Source organism: Gorilla gorilla, chromosome 2 (assembly GCF_029281585.2).
Source record: "Gorilla gorilla gorilla isolate KB3781 chromosome 2, NHGRI_mGorGor1-v2.1_pri, whole genome shotgun sequence".
Taxonomy (NCBI): domain Eukaryota; kingdom Metazoa; phylum Chordata; class Mammalia; order Primates; family Hominidae; genus Gorilla; species Gorilla gorilla.
In genome coordinates, this window is record NC_086017.1 from 13,669,442 (window position 1) to 13,683,548 (window position 14,107).

A 14,107-nucleotide genomic window follows, 5' to 3' on the forward strand; every position below is an offset into this window, starting at 1 on the left:
AAATAGAATTGGTTAGAATGGACTAGAGAAAAATATTTTGCATTTCTCTGGTTATTTCCATTACAGACAGAAATATTCTGACACTTGCTCCTTTGCTCTGATTACAGCTTAAGGCAATTTCAGAAATTCTTAAATTGAACTGGAACCCCCACTTATACCAAGTAGCATAGCTCCTTCTCAGTGTCTCAAAGCCTTAGCATGAAATCAAGGATTTGGATGTGGTCAAGGGGTATTAACAGAAAAAAATGAGAACAATTAAATTTGAAGAAGAAGTGTCCAAGGAAACAGAGATAAAAATGCGAGTGCATAAATGCATGCACAGCAACCCACAAAGTCCGTAGAATAACTAACGTTGTTTTGAGTTCACAGGGCATTTTCATTTTTTGTCCAGGAAATTGTCTGAATCCAGTGGTGGCTTCATTATTCTCATAACATTTCTGGGCCTCTCCCCAGAGGGGAAAGCTGCAACACAGAAATTTTAAGTCAAGTGGCAAAGCTAGGCTGATGCCTTAAGGTAGATGGTTTATGAAGATTACTTCAGGTTTTGAGAAAGCATATTCCTCAAAATCTTGGCCTAATTTTCTATTAATGAATGAGGAAGTACTTTTATATCTAAAAAGGTGCTATATAACTATAAATATTTTTATTTTATATGGTTTGTTAAATCATCTGTCCAGGTAGAGTCCTATTCTAAATTGGAGGTCAGGAACTGGTTAGGAGCACTGGTTAAGATGTCAAAGATGGGCAGGGCATGGTGGTTCACACCTATAATCCCAGCACTTTGAGAGGCCGAGGCACGCAGATCACAAGGTCAAGAGATCAAGACCATCCTGGCCAACATGGTAAAATCCCGTCTCTACTAAAAATACAAAATTAGCTGGGTGTGGTGGCGCATGCCTGTAGTCCCAGCTACTTGGGAGGCTGAGGCAAGAAAATCGCTTGAACCCAGGAGGTGGAGGTTGCAGTGAGCCGAGATCATGCCACTGCACTTCAGCCTGGCAACAGGGAGAGACTCTGTCTCAATTAAAAAAAAAAAATGTCAAAAGATGAAAGATGATGGTGACTACTTTGGAGAAGAGAAGGCTTGGCACGGAGCTGACAGGTGGTGTTCATCTGGCCCTACAGCTGAGCCAGTGATAGAACTGAGAGTAAAACCTTCCTATCTTCAAAAATCCCTGGGATAGTCTGGCAAAGAGTGAAAGATTTTGTACCCTGTGACTCTATTAAAGCTCTGAATGGTATCAGATTCTAAGAGATCTTTATTCAGAGGATTATCTCAACATGTTATGGTTTCATTTATTCTCGGGATATCCCTAATGGGTAAACTATGGATAAAAGACAGTACTTTTCCCCTCCAAGGAGGAAACAGGGAAGAGAAATTGCAAGAAAACTATCATGGTCCCAAGTGGGAGTGTGAATGGCAGAGTCATGAAGGTCTTTTTTTTTTTTTTTTTTTAACTGCTGACACTCCATGTCACCACAAGCCAAAAATTCTTAATTCTGGAAAAAAAAACACAGAAAAAGAAGGATTTGGGAATCTAGAAAAGCTAACGTCAGAGAAAAGGTAATTTTTTCTCATTGCATTCTTTGGAGAGATAAAAGAAACTAAAACAAATGTAACTTGCTCAAATAAAGGGTTTATTGGTCTAATCTGTGTTCTGCCATGCTAGGATGGGCTTTGTTTATGATGGGCATGCCCACCATGGGCAAAGCCAAGCCTGTGTTGTGGGAAATGTTGAAGGTATACTCTTGGGCACATCTTGTATTCCCTCACTCAATTATCCTCAGCTGAATAGGTTAAATTAAAAATGACCTGAAGCTTTTCTCATCTTAAGCAAGATACTCTCTGTCTTCTTCCATAACTTACAGAGAACTGGGAAGCAGGAGTCAGCACTTACCTAAAATAATCTAAAGAAATGCATCTAAAGGCTACTGTCATTAAGAGGAAGCCCTAACAGAGTTCAAACATTTCACTCAAAACCAGAATGGTTTTCTCAGTCTTATCATTTATTAAATTTATGTTTATCATATGAGGTAAGCTGGTTAGGTTACACTACTTTCATTTTAGAGGTGACAAGGCTATGGCTTATATTAATTAAAAGATACCAAGTAATTTCTTAGGTTTAATTACACCTAGCTGCATAGAAAAAAATATCTTTCACTAAACTGGAAAAAAACACACTGTTTTTTTCTTTTTTTAGCTACCAACCAGAGAAGGCAAAGAAATGCCCTAGATGGTTGATATTGACATTTCTGTTCCTATCATAGGTTGTGATGCTGGCTTTTTCCATCACTGACTTCTCCACCTGTTTTCAAAGGTGGACTTGTAATAGTAATTGCCAAAGTAATTCCTCTATTATTGCTCTGCTCTTTTGGGTGCCCTTTTCTTCAGCTACAGGTTATTGCACCCACTAATCAGAAATATGGAAAATGCCCTCAAAGGTCATTTCTGAAACTTTGTCTTAAAGAGCAATCTCTTTTGCAACCTAGTCAGGATATTTTGCCAGTTTTCCCAAGAAAAGAGTTTTACGGAAATTGTTCTTACTTGTAAGAAGTTTCCAATATTAATTGAAAAATTTTTTGTAGGGGGAGAATCAAGTTGGGAGTCAGCAAACGAGGTGCTATGGTCTGAATGTGTCCCTCAAAATTCATGTGCTGGAAATTTAATCCCCATTGCAATAGTGTTGGAAGTTGGGGTCTTTTGGAAGGTGTTTAGATTATGAGGGCTCTGCCTTCATGAATAGATTAATGCTGTTATAAAGGGGCTTGATGGAGAGAGTTTTGTTTCTTTTCACTTCTCCACCTTGTGCCATGTGAAGGTGCAGCGCTGTACCCCTCCAAAGGATGCAGCATTCAAAGTGCCATCTTGGAAGCAGACAGCAGCCCTTATCATATGCCAGAGTCTTGATCTTGGACTTCCTGGCCTCTACAGCTGTGAAAAATAAATTTCTATTCTTTATCAATTAATTAATCCGTGGTATTTTGTTACAACAGCACAAACAGACTATTACACAAAGGTTCTAGATTTACAGCTGCCACAAATAGCTATGTGTTGTTAGGTAAGGCATTTAATCACTCCAGTTACAAAATCTTTCATTTGCAAAATAAGACAATTGGAATGGATAATCTCTGAGGTATATTCCAGTTCTAAATCCATTATAATTCCACGGCAAATAATGTCAGGTAATATTTTTAAAGAAAAATATATTATAAAAATTTTTATTTAAATATTGAGATAAAAAATTATTGCCTGTCTCTTGGGCTATACAGGCTTTTTTATGGTGAGGGTTTTGCTCCATAGACAGAAGGACAGGAAGAAGGGAAAGTTTGGAATTGGATAAAAGGAAGATTTCTTTTCCTCACCTTGGTTACTAATCCTTTACCTAGTTGGTAGGTGCTTCATTCACCCTGGAGATCTTTGACTAAAAGGCAGGCATTCAGGACCAAGCATAATCCATCTCTTGCATAAAACATGGGATGCTTTGGAGGATGCCTGCTGTTCAAAATGGTAATATTTCTACCCCTTTGTCAAAAGTAACATCATATTCTATATCACTGCCCCCCTCCACCTGTCAGAAGGGGATTAGAAAGGGTGTTGTTCCAGAAAATAAAAGCTTCAAAACCAACAAACCCAGGTCAGATACCTATAAAGCCTTATAAGACAAGAACAAATTGCAATTAAAGAAGACGCCCAACAAAGAAGAAATGAAATGAAATATTGATAGCTGTTTAAGAGAGTTCACATTCTATCTGTGTAAGTGGGAAATGCTCAACCTCCTGAGACTCCTCCTATCTCTAAAATTCTACCACTCTGTGCCTTTATGATAATTCTAGATTATTTTTTAATTTTCATTTTTTTATTATACATAAGTTCTTGGATACATATGCACAACGTGCAGGTTTGTTACATAGGTATACACGTGCCACGGTGTTTTGCTGCACCCATTAACCTGTCATCTACATTAGGTATTTCTCCTAATGCTATCCCTTCCCTAACCCCCCACCGCCTGACAGGCCCCAGTGTGTGATGCTCCCCTCCCTGTGTCCATGTGTTCTCACTGTTCAACTCCCATTTATGAGTGAGAACATGCAGTGTTTGGTTTCCTGTTCCTGTGTTAGTTTGCTGAGAATGATGGTTTCCAGCTTCATCCATGTCCCTGCAAAGGACATGAACTCATCCTTTTTTATGACTGCATAGTATTCCATGGTATATATGTGCCACATTTTCTTTATCTAGTCTATCATTGATGGACATTTGGGTTGGTTCCAAGTCTTTGCTATTGTGAATAGTGCTACAATAAATATGTGTGCATGTGTCTTTACAGTAGCATGATTTATAATTCTTTGGGTATATACCCAGTAATGGGATTGCTGGGTCAAATGGTATTTCTGGTTCTAGATCCTTGAGGAATCACCACACTATCTTCCACAATGGTTTAACTAGTTTACACTCCCACCAACAGTGTAAAAGCATTCCTATTTCTCCACATCCTCTCCAGCATGTTGTTTCCTGACTTTTTAATGATTGCCATTCTAACCGGCGTGAGATGGTATCTCATTGTGGTTTTGATTTGCATTTCTCTAATTACCTGTGATGATGAGCTTTTTTTCATATGTCTGTTGGCTGCATAAGTGTCTTCTTTTAAGAAGTGAATGCTCATATCTTTCGCCCACTTTTTGTTGGGGTTGTTTTTTTTCTTGTAAATTTCTTTAAGTTGCTTGTAGATTCTGGATATTAGCCCTTTGTCAGATGGGTAGATAGCAAAAATTTTCTCCCATTCTGTAGGTTGCCTGTTCACTCTGATAATAGTTGCTTTTGCTGTGCACTGCAGAAGTTCTTCAGTTTAATTATATGCCATCTGTCAATTTTGGCTTTTGCTGCCATTGCTTTTGGTGTTTTAGTCATGAAGTGTTTGCCCATGCCTATGTCCTGAATGGTATTGCCTAGGTTTTCTTCTAGGATTTTTATGGTTTTAGGTCTTATGTTCAAGTCTTTAATCCAACTTGAGTTAATTTTATTATAAGGTGTAAGGAAGGCATCCAGTTTCAGTTTTCTGCATATGGCTAGCCAATTTTCCCAACACCATTTATTAAATAGAGAATCATTTCCCATTTCTTGTTTTTGTCATGTTTGTCAAAGACCAGATGATTGTAGATGTGTGACATTATTACTGAGGCCTCTGTTCTATTCCATTGGTCTATATATCTGTTTTGGTACCAGTACCATGCTGTTTTGGTTACTGTAACCTTGTAGTATAGTTTGAAGTCAGGTAGCGTGATGCCTCTGGCTTTGTTCTTTTTGCTTAGGTTTGTCTTGGCTATACGGGCTCTATTTTGGTTCCATATGAGATTTAAAGTAGTTTTTTCCAATTCTGTGAAGAAAGTCAATAGTAGTCTGAAGGGGAGAGCATTGAATCTATAAATTACTTTGGGCAGTATGGCCATTTTTGTGATATTGATTCATCCTATCCATGAGCATGGAATGTTTTTCCATGTTTGTGTCCTCTCTTATTTCCTTGAGCAGTGGTTTGTAGTTCTCCTTGAAGAGGTCCTTCACATCCCTTGTAAGTTGGATTCCTAGGTATTTTATTCTCTTTGTAGCAAGTGTGAATGGGACTTCACTCATGATTTGCCTCTCTGTTTGTCTATTATTGTTGGAGAGGAACACTTGTGATTTTTCATATTGCTTGCACATTGATTTTGTATCCTGAAACTTTGCTGAAGTTGCTTATCAGCTTAAGGAGATTTTGAGCTAAGAAAATAGGGTTTTCTAAATATACAATCATGTCATCTGCAAACAGAGACAATTTGACTTCCTCTTTTCCTAATTGAATACCCTTTATTTCTTTCTCTTGCCTGGTTACCCTGGCCAGAACTTCCAATAACATGTTGAATAGGAGTGGTGAGAGAGGGCATACTTGTCTTGTATCAGTTGTCAAAGGGAATGCTTCCAGCTTTTGCCCATTTAGTGTGATATTGGCTGTGGATTTGTCATAAATATCTCTTATTATTTTGAGATACATTCCATCAGTACCTATTTTATTCAGAGTTTTTAGCATGAAGGGGTGTTGAATTTTATCAAAGGCTTTTTCTGCATCTATTGAGTTAATCATGTGGTTTTTGTAATTGATTCTGTTTATGTCATGGATTGTTTATTGATTTGCATGTGTTGAACCAGTCTCGCATCCCAGGGATGAAGCTGACTTGATCATGGTGGATAAGCTTTTTGATGTGCTGCTGGATTTTGTTTGCCACTATTTCATTGAGGATTTTTGCATCAATGTTCATCAGAAATATTGGCCTTACATTTTCTTTTTTTGTTATTTCCCTGCCAGGCTTTGGTATCAGGATGATGCAGGCTGCAGAAAATGAGTTAGAGAGGAGTCCCTCTTTTTCTCTTGTTTGGAATTGTTTCAGAAGGAATGGTACCAGCTCCTCTTTGTACCTCTGGTAGAATTCAGCTGTGAATCCATCTGGTCCTGAGCTTTTTGTTGGTTGGTAGGCTATTCATTACTGCCTCAATTTCAGAACTCGTTATTGGTCTAGTCAGGGATTCAGCTTCTTCCTGGTTTAGTCTTGGGAGGGTTTATGTGTCCAGGAATTTATGCATTTCTTCTAGATTTTCTAGTTTATTTGTGTAGAGGTGTTTATAGTATTCTCTGATGGTAGTTTGTATTTCCGTGGGATCAATGGTGATACCCCCTTTATCCTTTTTTATTGTGTCTATTTGATTCTTCTCTCTTTTCTTCTTAATTATTCTGGCTAGTGGTCTATCTATTTTGATATTCTTTTCAAAAAACCAGCTCCTGGATTCACTGAGTTTTTTTTTTTGAAGGGTTTTTCATGTCTCTATCTCGTTCAGTTCTGCTCTGATCTTAGTTATTTCTTGTCTTTTGCTAGCTTTTGAATTTGTTTGCTCTTGCTTCTGTAGTTCTGTAATTGTGATGTTAGGGTGTCGATTTTAGATCTTTCCTGCTTTCTCCTGTGGGCATTTAGTGCTATAAATTTCCCTCTAAACACTCCTTTAGCTGTGTCCCAGAGATTCTGGTAGGTCGTGTCTTCATTCTCATTGATTTCAAAGACATTTATTTCTGCCTTAAATTCGTTATTTACCCAGTAGTCATTCAGGAGCAGGTTGTTAAGTTTCCATGTGTGGTTTTGAGTGAATTTTTTAATCCTGAGTTCTGATTTGATTGCACTGTGGAGAGACTGTTTGTTATGATTTCCATTCTTTTACATTTGCTGAGGAGTGTTTTCTTTCCAATTATGTGGTCAATTTTGGAAAAGGTGTGATGTGGTGCTGAGAAGAATGTATATTTTGTTGATTTGGGGTGGAGAGTTCTGTAGATATCTATTAGGTCCATTTGCTCTAGAGCTGAGTTCAAGTCTTGAATATCCTTGTTAATTTTCTGTCTAATTTATCTGTCTAATATTGGCAGTGGGGTGTTAAAGTCTCCCACTATTATTGTGTGGGAGTCTAAGTTTCTTTGTAGGTCTCTAAGAACTTGCTTTATGAATCTGGATGCTCCTGTATTGGGTGCATATATATTTAGGATAGTTAGCTCTTCTTGCTGCATTGATCCCTTTACCATTACGTAATGGCCTTCTTTGTCTTTTTTGATCTTTGTTGGCTTAAAGTCTGTTTTATCAGAGACTAGGATTGCAACCCCTGCTTTTTTTTGCTTTCCATTTGCTTGGTAAAGAGTCCTCCATCCCTTTATTTTGAGCCTATGTGTGTCTTTGCACATGAGATAGGTCTCCTGAATACAGCACACTGATGGGTCTTGACTCTTCATCCAATTTGCCAGTCTGTGCCTTTTAATTGGGGCATTTAGCCCATTTACATTTAAGATTAATATTGTTATGTGTGAATTTGATCCTGTCATTATGATGCTAGCTGGTTATTTTGCCCATTGCTTGATACAGTTTCTTCATAGTGTCAATGGTCGTTACAATTTGGAATGTTTTGCAGTGGCTGGTACTGGTTTTTCCTTTCCATGTTCAGTGCTTCCTTCAGGAGCTCTTTTAGGGAAGGCCTAGTGTTGACAAAATCCCTCAGCATTTGCTTGTCTGTAAAGGATTTTATTTCTCCCTTGCTTATGAAGCTTAGCTTGGCTGGATATGAAATTCTGGGTTGAAAATTCTTTTCTTTAAGAATGTTGAATATTGGCCCCCACTCTCTTCTGGCTTGCAGGGTTTCTGCAGTGAGATCCACTGTTAGTCTGATGCGCTTCCCTTTGTGGGTAACCCGACCTTTCTCTCTGGCTGCCCTTAACATTTTTCTTTCCTTTCAACCTTGGTGAATCTGACGATTTTGTGTCTTGGGGTTGCCTTTCTCGAGGTGTTTCCTTGTAGTGTTCTCTGTATTTCCTGAATTTGAATGTTGGCCTGTCTTGCTAGGTTGGAAAATCCTCCTGGATAATATCCTGAAGAGTTTTCCAACTTGGTTCCATTCTCCCCCTCACTTTCAGGTACACCAAGCAAATGTAGGTTTGGTGCTTTCACATAGTCCCATATTTCTTGGAGGCTTTGCTTGTTCCTTTTCATTTTTTTCTCTAATATTGTCCTCATGCTTTATTTCATTTAGTTGATCTTCAATCTCTGATATCCTTTCTTCTGCTTGATTTATTTGGCTATTGATACTTGTGTATGCTTCATGAAGTTCTTGTGCATGCTTTAGGAAGTTCTCGTGCTGTGTTTTTCAGCTCCATGAGGTCATTTATGTTCTTCTCTAAACTGGTTATCCTAGTTAGCAATTCCTCTAACCTTTTTTCAAGATTCTTAGCTTCCTTGCATTGGGTTAGAACATGCTTCTTTAGCTGAGAGGAGTTTGTTATTACCCACCTTCTGAAGCCTACTTCTGTCAATTTGCCAAACTCATTTTCCATCCAGTTTTGTTCCCCTGCTGGCAAGGAATTGTCATCCTTTGGAGGAGAAGAGGCCTTCTGGTTTTGGAATTTTCAGCCTTTTTGCGCTGGTTTTTCCTCATCTTTGTGGATTTATCTACCTTTGGTCTTTGATATTGGTGACCTTTGGATGGGGTTTCTGTGTGGACATCCTTTTTGTTGATGTTGATGGTATTCCTTTCTGTTTGTTAGTTTTCCTTCTAAGAGTAAGTCCCCTCTGCTGCAGGTCTACTGGAGTTTGCTGGAGGTCCACTCCAGACCCTTTTTGCCTGGGTATCACCGGCAGAGGCTGCAGAACAGCAAAGATTGCTGCCTGTTCCTTCCTCTGGAAGCTTCGTCCCAGAGGGTCATCTGCCAGATGCCAGCTGGAGCTCTCCTGTATGAGGTGTCTGTCAACCCCTACTGGGAGGTGTCTCCTAGTCAGGATGCACAGGGGTCAGCGACCCACTTGCGGAGGCAGTCTGTCCCTTAGCAGAGATCGAGTGTTCTGCTGGGAGATCCACTGCTCTCTTCAGAGCCAGCAGGCAGGAACATTTAAGTCTGTTGAAGCTGTGCTCACAGCCGCCCCTTCCCCCAGGTGTTCTGTCCCAGGTAGATGGTAGTTTTATCTATAAGCCCCTGACTGGGGCTGCTGCCTTTCTTTCAGAGATGCTCTTTCCAGAGAGGAGGAATCTAGAGAGGCAGTGTGGCTACAGTGGTTTTGCCAAGCTGTGTTGGGCTCTGCCCAGTTCAAACTTCCAGGCAGCTTTGTTTACACTGTGAAGGGAAAACTGCCTACTCAAGCCTCAGTAATGGTGAATGCCCCTCCCCACACCAAGCCTGAGCATCCCAGGTCAACTTCAGACTGCTCTTCTGGCAGGGACAATTTCAAGCCAGTGGATCTTAGCTTGCTAGGCTCCATGGGGATGGGATTTGCTGAGCTAGACCACTTGGCTCCCTGACTTCAGCACCCTTTCCAGAGGAGTGAATGGTTCTGTCTCACTGGCATTCCAGGCGCCACTGGGGTATGAAAAAAAAACTCCTGCAGCTAGCTTGGTGTCTGCCCAAATGGCTGCCCAGTTTTGTGCTTGAAACTCAGGGCTCTGGTGGTGTAGGCACCCAACGGAATCACCTGGTATGCAGGATGCAAAGACTGTGAGAAAAACCTATTATCTGGGCCGGAATGCACCATTCCTCAAGGCTTCCCTTGGCTAGGGAAGGGAGTTCCCTGACCCCTTGCGCTTCCTGGGTGAGGCAATGCCCCACCCTGCTTCAGCTCATCCTCCATGCACTGCACCAACTATCTAACCAGTCCCAATGAGATGAGCTGGGTACCTCAGTTGGAAATGCAGAAATCACCCGCCTTCTGCATTGATCTTGCTGGGAGCTGCAGACTGGAGCTGTTCCTATTCAGCCACCTTGTCAGCCACCCACTTCTAGATTACTTAATGGATGAAATGGTTAGAATTCTTTGGGGACAATGTGAATCTAACTATAGCTCCCTTGTTCATTCAGACATATGCCTCTTTTAGGGTATTTTTTTGTTGGCCATAAATCACTAGAATAACAAGACAATAGATTTAACCCAAATACATTAATAGTGTGAATTTTCAAGTCATTCCCTGTACAGTTGAAGCTGTACGGAAGACTCATTGGCCTAAGTTCATTTATCATATTTACTAACTCCAGTGATCCATTTTACAAATTATTATTACCCGTCGTTTTAATAATCCAGTTGATTTGGGTGGTATTTTCCTTAGTTAGTTGGAAATTCAAACTTAGATCTCAGAGCAAAGGCTCATATGGTGCAATAGCTTGATTTTCTATAATAAAGTAGATAATTATCCTTTGGATACTATTTAGCATGAACTCTGTTTCAGCTTTTCTCTACTTTGTCCTAATAAAGTGAAACAGTCCCAGCTTTTCAGTTTTCTTACAGTTTCTTTGGTTTGCTAATACCATTTTAAGAAGGTTTTTAAGAATGTTTTTAACAGTGTTTTATATATTTAAAAGTAAAATATATAAAAGGAATTGCATTGTCTTGTTTTAGGCTAGGAATAAATTAGATGTTTGTGAAAGCCATTGTAAAAGGTAAAGTACTTCACCAATGTTAATTATAATAATTTGACACAATGTAGGGTAGTGGTCAATAGCATAGGTTTTGAAGTCAGAACAACCCAGTCTTGAATCTTGCCTTGCCTGCCACTAACTCTCTAACTTTGGCAAGTTTTCAATGCCTGAGTACCCCTTTTGCTGGCCTATAACATGCAAACATGCAAATAATATCAATATCTACCTCCCAGGGTCATCTAAGTGCTAAGTGGAGAGAGTATATGTAAAGTACTTATATAGTGCCTGCTCAATATGTTAAATATTGTTATTAATTGTATTAGCTCAATAAATGTTTGTTTAGAGTAAATGCACTGGCTAATTAATCACCGGATTATTGTAAGGACTAAATTAGAAAATGTACACAACAGATATAGCACGAAGCCTGGACAATGCCCTGTTTCATTTTTTGTAAGAAATCATCCATTATAAGATGCACCATTGTGGCATGTGCTTCTACAAAAGAAAAAAATTATGTCATTTCATTGTAAAAAACCATCAAACATGAGACAAAGCTCTATTGCAGAGAAGTAAAAATGTGGGGGAGAAAAAGCACCTTAGAATCAATGAACTCCAACAGCTTTAAATAAGCAGTACAACGATAAAAGATGAAGGAGAGAAGGAAAAGGCAAAATAAAAAATACTTATCAAACTAATTTCTCAGTGGTCTTGGAGCTATTTGTGAATTTTTATCTCATTCACATACCCCAAATTATCATTCTTGTTAGTGAGGAAGAAAAATTAAGAAACTTGCCACAGGGAGCCAATAAAGAATCATAAAATAAGATCATAGTGAATTATGATAAATCTCCCACAATATTCATGGAGTCCTTGCAGAGAATGAGAACTTACCAGTCATTAGTCCCCTTTCTTACCCAAAGCAAGGATCTCTTCCACAGCACCTCTGAAGTGCACCAATGATATTTATTTTGCATTTCATTTCAGGGCCCCTTTCAAGGAGTCTCGGAGTTGCTCTTGTGGAAATGCAGACCCCTTTACACAGTATGACGCTAGGGTAGGCGGGGAATGAGTGGCAGGATGTAGGGGTATGCTAATTATCACTGTCAACCTTGACGGGAAAGTGGGTGACAAATGGGGAAGTAGCATTTGAAGTATAATTTAGAAAAGATCTGGAAAACAAATGACAGAAGAGGAGAAAGAGCTCTCATTTATTTCAGAAAACTTTCCCACTAACTGCAATAGGTGGCAGAGAAGAGGATGAAGATGTGTGGGAAAACAGCAATGTCTCTGAGTCTTTGAGCAAAGGAACTGAGGGAAAACAAAGCAGTTGCTGCTATTTGGGGGGAAACTCAGCAACTGAAGGTCGCAAGCTTTTTTACCCTACCAGTCAGCACATCAGTCTTGAACAGTCATGATGACCAAGCACATAAAACCTAAACATGTAGAAGTCACCAGTTCTTTTTGATTAGCTATTCAAAGCCAGACTTTTCCTTCCTTGGGAACAATTCTTATTCATTTCTATATTTCAATCACTCCTAAATAATTATTACCAACAGTTTTTGAGCTCTTACTATGTAGAAAATTTATTTGATCCTAAGAATTTTTTTGCGAGGTACTATTATTAGTCCCATTTTACAGATCAAGAAATCAAGCCCCTATGAGATAAGAAACTTGTTTCAAGTCCCAGAGCCAGAATGGTACCCACAGAGGCTATATTCCTAGCCACTATGTCACACTGCCTCCACCTTGACTTCATTTCTGTGATCACTGCAGACTATATATATTGGATAATTTGGAATAAATGTACATCATCCCAGAATGGTGTCAAAAAGAATTATTCAGGCATTAATTATCTCTATACCTTAACTGTTCTTACTCTCTCTTTACATTGTCTGACATTTAACTATTGGATGTCTACAAAGTCTGAAAATGTAAATTTTATATATGTTTATGTGCACATACACACACACAGACTGAAGTTGTCCTGAACAACATTATATTCATTCATTCTCCTGTGCTTCTGAACTTACAGGCACCCTGTGTTTCCCCCTGATGGGGGGCAGTTACACTATACATAGAATTCAGGGGTCAGGATGGAGAGTATCTGATAATACCACTGTCCTTCAACAATTATAGTTATTTGGAAAATATTAATTACACTTGTGGTTCACTAGGTGTTTTCTCTGCCTCTAAGTTTCTCTGCATTTTATTTAATTTTATTTTTATTTTTTATTTTATTATTATTATACTTTAAGTTTTAGGGTACATGTGCACAATGTGCAGGTTAGTTACATATGTATACATGTGCCATGCTGGTGTGCTGCCCCCATTAACTCGTCATTTAGCATTAGGTATATCTCCTAATGCTATCCCTCCCCGCTCCCCCCACCCCACAACAGTCCCCAGAGCGTGATGTTTCCCTTCCTATGTCCATGTGTTCTCATTGTTCTATTCCCACCTATGAGTGAGAACGTGCGGAGTTTGGTTTTTTGTCCTTGCGATAGTTTACTGAGAATGATGATTTCCAATTTCATCCATGTCCCTACAAAGGACATGAACTCATCATTTTTTATGGCTGCATAGCATTCCATGGTGTATATGTGCCACATTTTCTTAATCCAGTCTATCCTTGTTGGACATTTGGATTGGTTCCAAGTCTTTGCTATTGTGAATAATGCCGCAATAAACATACGTGTGCATGTGTCTTTATAGCAGCATGATTTATAATCCTTTGGGTATATACCCAGTAATGGGATGGCTGGGTCAAATGGTCTTTCTAGTTCTAGATCCCTGAGGAATCGCCACACTGACTTCCACAATGGTTGAACTAGTTTACAGTCCCACCAACAGTGTAAAAGTGTTCCTATTTCTCCACATCCTCTCCAGCACCTGTTGTTTCCTGACTTTTTAATGATTGCCATTCTAACTGGTGTGAGATGATATCTCATTGTGGTTTTGATTTGCATTTCTCTGATGGCCAGTGATGATGAGCATTTTCTCATGTGTTTTTTGGCTGCATAACTGTCTTCTTTTGAGAAGTGTCTGTTCATGTCCTTTGCCACTTTTTGATGGGGTTGTTTGTTTTTTTCTTGTAAAGTTGTTTGAGTTCATTGTAGATTCTGGATATTAGCCCTTTGTCAGATGAGTAGGTT